Source organism: Planococcus citri, chromosome 3, assembly GCF_950023065.1.
Source record: "Planococcus citri chromosome 3, ihPlaCitr1.1, whole genome shotgun sequence".
Classification (NCBI taxonomy): domain Eukaryota; kingdom Metazoa; phylum Arthropoda; class Insecta; order Hemiptera; family Pseudococcidae; genus Planococcus; species Planococcus citri.
Window position 1 is genome coordinate 1,922,540 of NC_088679.1, and position 7,587 is coordinate 1,930,126.

The window sequence follows — 7,587 nt, forward strand, 5'->3', positions numbered from 1 at the left end:
AAATTGAGCTTTTCAGCCGAATGAAAGCCAAATAGCCTGTACGAATAGTCGATTATCACTAATTAAACGTCGCTGATAACGCCAAGCTCGTTTATTTTTGTCGATCGGGCTTTTGTCACCCCAAAAGTTCAACATTAATGAAAAAAGCTTTCATTTTGTGGAGAACTTTGAGCTTTTTCGAAAAACCAACACCGGAAACGAATTCCCCGTACCCAAAAACCCCTTTATTCGTGCACTCCGTATAGACTAAAAAGCTCTCAAAAGCTCGCAAAATTGATTCGAAAGTTCATGTATTAGGAGTATCGAACCTCCTAATACTCTATATTCTCCTAATAAAATCAGTCTCATTTAGCATCTCTTATACTCGAATTCGAAATTGATCAAAATTGGAAAATATGCACTTTTTCAAAATTGAGCTTTTCAGCAGAATCAAAGCCAAGTAGCCTGTATGAATAGTCGATTATCAATAATTCAACATCGCTGATCACGTTTATTTCAGTCGATCGAGCTTTTTTCTACCTTAAAGTTCGAATTTTATGAAAAAAAGCTTCACTTCAGAGGAAACTTTGAGCTTTTTCGAAGAACCAACACCGGAAATGAATTCGCCGTACCAAAAAACCCCCTTATTTGTGCACTTCGTACAGCCTAAAAAGCTCTCTAATGCTCTATATTCTCCTATTGAAATTGGTCTCATTTAGCATCTTTTATATTCAAAAATTGTCAAAATTGAAAATTTTCTGTTTTTCAAAATTGAGCTTTTCAGCCGGATGATCATCAAATAAAGTGTACGAATAGTCGATTAGCACTAATTCAGCATCGCTGATCACGTCAATCACCTTTATTTCTGTCGGTCGAGCTTTTTTCTACCTTAAAGTTCGAATTTTATGAAAAAAAGCTTCACTTCAGAGGAAACTTTGAGCTTTTTCGAAGAACCAACACCGGAAATGAATTCGCCGTACCCAAAAACCCCCTTATACGTGCACTTCGTACAGCCTAAAAAGCTCTCTAAAGCTCGCAAAATGGACTCGAAAGTTCAAGTATTAGGAGTATCGAACCTCCTAATATTCTATATTCTCCTAATGAAATTGGTCTGATTTAGCATCTCTTATACTCGAAAATGATCAAAATTGAAAAATTTGCACTTTTTCAAAATTGAGCTTTTCAGCCGAATGAACGTCGAATTAGGGTATACGAATAGTCGAACATCACTAATTCGGCAGCGCTGATCACGTCAAGCTCGTCAGTTTTACTCGATCGAGCTTTTTTCCAACTGAAAGCTCAACTTTAATGAAAAAAGCTTCATTTGAGAGGAAACTTTGAGCTTTTTGCAAGAACCAACACCGGAAACGAATTCGCCGTACCCAAAAACCTCCTTCTTCGTCCCGTTCGTACAGCCTAGAAAGCTCTCTAAAGCTCGAAAAATTGATTTGAAAGTTCAAGTATTAGGAGTATCGAACCTCCTAATACTCTATATTCTCCTAATGAAATTGGTCTCATTTAGCAACTTTTATATTCAAAAATTGTCAAAATTGAAAATTTTCCGTTTTTCAAAATTGAGCTTTTCAGCCGGATGATCATCAAATAAAGTGTACGAATAGTCGATTATCACTAATTCAGCATCGCTGATCACGTCAATCACCTTTATTTCTGTCGGTCGAGCTTTTTTCTACCTTAAAGTTCAAATTTTATGAAAAAATACTTCATTTCAGAGGGAACTTTGAGCTTTTTGGCTGAACCAACACCGGAATCGAATTCTCCGAGTGCGAAAACCCCCATATTCGTGCTCTTCGTATAGCCTAAAAAGCTCTCTAAAGTTCGAAAAATAGATTCGAAAGTTCATGCATTAGGAGTATCGAACCTCCTAATACTATATATTCTCCTAATGAAATTGGTCTCATTTAGCATCAAATATATTCAAAAATGATGAAAATTGGAAAATTTGTACTTTTTCAAAATTGAGCTTTTCAGCCAAATGAACATCAAATAAAGTGTACGAATAGTTGACTATCACTAATTCTGCATCGCTGATCACGTCAAGCTCGTTTATTTCAGTCGATTGAGCTTTCTTCTACCTTAAAGTTCGTATTTTATGGAAAAAAGCTTCGTTTCAGAGGGAACTTTGAGCTTTTTGGCTGAAACAACACCGGAATCGAATTCTCCGAGTGCGAAAACCCCCATATTCGTGCTCTTCGTATAGCCTAAAAAGCTCTCTAAAGTTCGCAAAATAGATTCGAAATTTCATGTATTAGGAGTATCGAACCTCCTAATACTCTATATTCTCCTAATGAAAATGGTCTCATTTAGCATCAAATATACTCAAATATGATGAAAATAGGAAGATTTGTACTTTTTCAAAATTGAGCTTTTCGGTTGAATGAATGTAGAATAGCCTGTACGAATAGTCGATTATCACTAATTCGGCATCGCTGATCACGTCAATTACATTTATTTCAGTCGATCGAGCTTTTTTCAACCTGAAAGTTCAACTTTTATGGAAAAAAGCTTCGTTTCGCTAGAAACTTTGAGCTTTTTGCATGAACCAACCGCGGAAACGAATTCTCCGTACCCGAAAACCCCCTTTTTTGTTCTGTTCGTACAGCCTAAAAAGCTCACTAAAGCTTGGAAAATTGATTTGAAAGTTCAAGTATTAGGAGTATCGAACCTCCTAATACTCTATATTCTCCTAATGATATTGGTCTTTTTTAGCATCTTTTATACTCGAAAATGAACAAAATTGAAAAACATGTACCTACTTTTTCAAAATTGAGCTTTTCTGCCGAATGATCATCAAATGAAGTGTACGAAGTGTCGATTATTACTAATTTAGCATCGCTGATCACGTCAAGCTCGTTTATTTTTATCGAACGAGCTTTTTTCACCCCGAAAGTTATACTTTTATGAGAAAAAGCTTCGTTTCGCAAGGAACTTTGAGTTTTTTGGCAGAACCAACACCAGAAATGAATTCGCCGTACCCAAAAACCCCGTCATTCGTGCAGTTTGTACAGTCTAAAAAGCTCTCTAAAGCTCGCAAAATTGATTCGAAAGTTTAAGTATTAGGAGCATCGAACCTCCTAATACTCTATATTCTCCTGATGATATTGGTCTTATTTAGCATCTCTAATACTCAAAATGTGAAAATTTAGCAAATTTGTATTTTTTCAAAGTTGAGCTTTTTAGCCAAATGAAAGCCAAATGGCATGTACGAATAGTCGAATAGCACCAATTAGGCATCGCTGATCACGTCAATCATGTTTATTTCAGTCGATCGAGCTTTTTTCAACCTTAAAGTTCAAATTTTATGAAAAAAAGCTTCATCTCGGAGGGAACTTTGAGCTTTTTTGAAGAACCAACGCCGGAAACGAATTCGCCGTACCCAAAAACCCCCTCATTTGTCCAGTTCGTACAGCCTGAAAAGCTCTCTAAAGCTCGCAAAATTGATTCGAAAATTCAAGTATTAGGAGTATTGAACCTCCTAATACTCTATATTTTCCTAATGAAATTGGTCTCATTTTAGCTTCTCTTAATACTCAAAAATGATGAAAATAGGAAAATTTGTTTTTTTTTTCAAAATTGAGCTATTCAATCGAATGAAAGCGAAATAACCTATACGAATAGTCGATTATCACCAATTCAGCATCGCTGATCACGTCAATTACGTTTATTTCAGTCGATCGAGCTTTCTCCTACCTTAAAGTTCAAATTTTATGAAAAAAAGCTTCATTTCTGAGGGAACTTTGAGCTTTTTCGAAGAACCAACACCGGAAACGAATTCGCCGTACCCAAAAACCCCCTTATTCGTCCAGTTCGTACAGCCTAAAAAGCTCTCTAAAGCTCGCAAAATGGACTCGAAAGTTTAAGTATTAGGAGTATCAAACCTCCTAATATCCTATATTCTCCTAAAGAAATTGGTCTCATTTCGCATCTTTTATATTCAAAGATGATAAAAATTGGAAAATTTGTACTTTTTCAAGAATGAGCTTTTCAGCCAAATGAAAGCCAAATAGCCTGTACGAATAGTCGATTATCACTAATTCGGCATCGCTGATCACGTCAATTACGTTTATTTCAGTCGATCGAGCTTTTTTCAACCGGAAAGTTCAGTTTTTATGAAAAAAAGCTTCGTTTCGCGAGGAACTTTGAGCTTTTACGAAGAACCAACACCGGAATCGAATTCAGCGTACCCAAAAATCCCCTCGTTCGTCCAGTTTGTACTGCCTAAAAAGCTCTCTAAAGCTCACAAAATTGATTCGAAAGTTCAAGTATTAGGAGTACTGGTGTTTTTTCAAAATTGAGCTTTTCAGCCGAATGAAAGCTAAATAGGGTGTACGAAGAGTAGATATCCACTAAATAGGCATCGGTGATCATGTGAATCACGTTTATTTCAGTCGATCGAGCTTTTCTCAATCTGAAAGTTCAACTTTTATGAAAAACAGCTTCGTTTCGCGAGCAACTTTGACCATTTTGGAAGAACAAACACCAGAAACGAATTCGCCGTACCCAAAAACCCCCTCATTCGTGCAGTTTGTACAGTCTAAAAAGCTCTCTAAAGCTCGCAAAATTGATTCGAAAGTTCGAGTATTAGGAGTATCGAACCTCCTAATACTCTATATTCTCCTAATGAAATTGGTCTCATTTCGCATCTTTTTTATATTCAAAAATGATAAAAATTGGAAAATTTGTACATTTTCAAACTTGAGCTTTTCAGCTAAATGAAAGCCAAATAGCCTGTACGAATAGTCGATTATCACTAATTCGGCATCGCTGATCACGTCAATTACGTTTATTTCAGTCAATCGAGCTTTTTTCAACCGGAAAGTTCAACATTCATGAAAAAAAGCTTTGTTTCGCGAGAAACATTGAGCTTTTTCAAAGAACCAACACCGGAATCGAATTCGCCGTACCCAAAAACCCCCTCATTCGTTCAGTTCGTACAGCCTAAAAAGCTCTCTAAATCTCGCAAAATTGATTCGAAAGTTCAGGTATTAGGAGTATCGAACCTCCTAATACTCTATATTCTCCTCATAAAATTGGTCTCATTTAGCATCTTCAATACTCAAAAGTGATCAAAATTGGAAAATTTCTACTTTTTCAAAATTGAGCTTTTCAGCCGAATGAACGTCAATCAGGGTATACGAATAGTCGATTATCACTAATTCGGCATCGCTGATCACGTCAATTACGTTTATTTCAGTCGATCGAGCTTTCTTCTACCTTAAAGTTCAAATTTTATGAAAAAAAGCTTCATTTAGGTGGGAACTTCGAGCTTTTCGGCAGAACCAACACCGGAAACGAAATCGCCGTACCCAAAAACCCCCTTATTCGTCCAGTTCGTACAGCCTAAAAAGCTCTCTAAAGCTCGTAAAATTGATTAAAAAGTTCAAGTATTAGGAGCATCGAACCTCCCAATACTCTATATTCTCCTAATGAAATTGGTCTCATTTAGCATCTTTCATACTCGAACATGATCAAAATAGGAAAATTTGTACTTTTTCAAAATTGAGCTTTTCAGCCGAATGAACATCAAATAAAGTGTACGAATAGTCGATTATCACTAATTCAGCATCACTGATCACGTCAAGCTCGTTTATTTTAATCGTTCGAGCTTTCTTCTACCTTAAAGTTCAAATTTTATGAAAAAAAGCTTCTTTTCAAAGAGAACTTTGAGCTTTTTGGCAGAACCAACACCGGAAACGAATTCGCCGTACACAAAAACCTCCTAATACGTTCAGTTCGTACAGCCTAAAAAGCTCTCTAAAGCTCACAAAATGGACTCGAAAGTTCAAATATTAGGAGTATCGAACCTCCTAATACTCTATATTCTCCTAATGAAATTGCTCTCATTTTAGCTTCTCTTATACCTACTCAAAAATGATGAAAATAGGAAAATTTGTACTTTTTCAAAATTGAGCTTTTCAATCGAATGAAAGCAAAATAGCCTATACGAATAGTCGATTATCACCAATTCAGCATCGCTGATCACGTCAATTACGTTTATTTCAGTCGATCGAGCTTTCTCCTACCTTAAAGTTCAAATTTTATGAAAAAAAGCCTAATTTCAGAGGGAACTTTGAGCTTTTTCGAAAAACCAACACCGGAAACGAATTCGCCGTACCCAAAAACCCCCTTATACGTGCACTTCGTACAGCCTAAAAAGCTCTCTAAAGCTTGGAAAATTGATTTGAAAGTTCAAGTATTAGGAGTATCGAACCTCCTAATATTCTATATTCTCCTCATAAAATTGGTCTCATTTAGCATCTTCAATACTCAAAAGTGATCAAAATAGGAAAATTTCTACTTTTTCAAAATTGAGCTTTTCAGCCGAATGAACGTCAATTAGGGTATACGAATAGTCGATTATCACTAATTCGGCATCGCTGATCACGTCAATTACGTTTATTTCAGTCGATCGAGCTTTCTTCTACCTTAAAGTTCAAATTTTATGAAAAAAAGCTTCATTTAGGTGGGAACTTCGAGCTTTTCGGCAGAACCAACACCGGAAACGAATTCGCCGTACCCAAAAACCCCCTTATTCGTCCTGTTCGTACAGCCTAAAAAGCTCTCTAAAGCTCGCAAAATTGATTAAAAAGTTCAAGTATTAGGAGCATCGAACCTCCCAATACTCTATATTCTCCTAATGAAATTGGTCTCATTTAGCATCTTTCATACTCGAACATGATCAAAATAGGAAAATTTGTACTTTTTCAAAATTGAGCTTTTCAGCCGAATGAACGTCAATTAGGGTATACGATTAGTCGATCATCAGTAATTCGGCATCGCTGATCACGTCAAGATCGTCAGTTTTAGGCGATCGAGCTTTTTTCTAATTGAAAGTTCAATTTTTATGAAAAAAAGCTTCATTTGGCGGAGAACTTTGAGCTTTTTGCAAGAACCAACACCGGAAACGAATTCGCCGTACCCAAAAACCCCTTTAAACGTGCACTTCGTATAGCCTAAAAAGCTCTCTAAAGCTCGCAAAATTGATTCGAAAGTTCAAGTATTAGGAGTATCGAACCTCCTAATATCCCATATTCTCCTAATGAAATTGGTCTAATTTTGCATCTTTTATACTCTAAAATGACAAAAATTGGAAAATTTATAGCTTTTCAAAATTGAGCTTTTTAGCCGAATGAAAGCCAAGTAGCTTGTACGAATAGTCGATTATCACTAATTGAACGTCGCTGATCACGTCGATCACGTTTATTTCAGTCAATCGGGCTTTTTTCTACTTGAAAGTCCAACTTTTGGGAAAAAAGCTTCAGTCTCGAAGAAACTCTGAGCTTTTTGGAAGATCCAGCACCAGAAACGAATTCGCCGTGTTTGAAACTCCACCGACGCTGTGTCGATTAATCGATTGTCACTAGTTAGGCATCGCTGATTTCGAGTAATCCATTTTACTCCAAAGGTAGGTATCGGACTTTTTACCTGTTAAAGTTCGACTTTTATAAAAAAAAATGTACTACTACGAAGAATTTGACATTTGACCGTAATATGCGTACCTACGTTTTAGATGCGGTGGATTTCAATTTCGTCGTTTATTTTTCAATTAACAAACGCTGAAAAAATTCAACAAGTAAAAACAACAGTAAG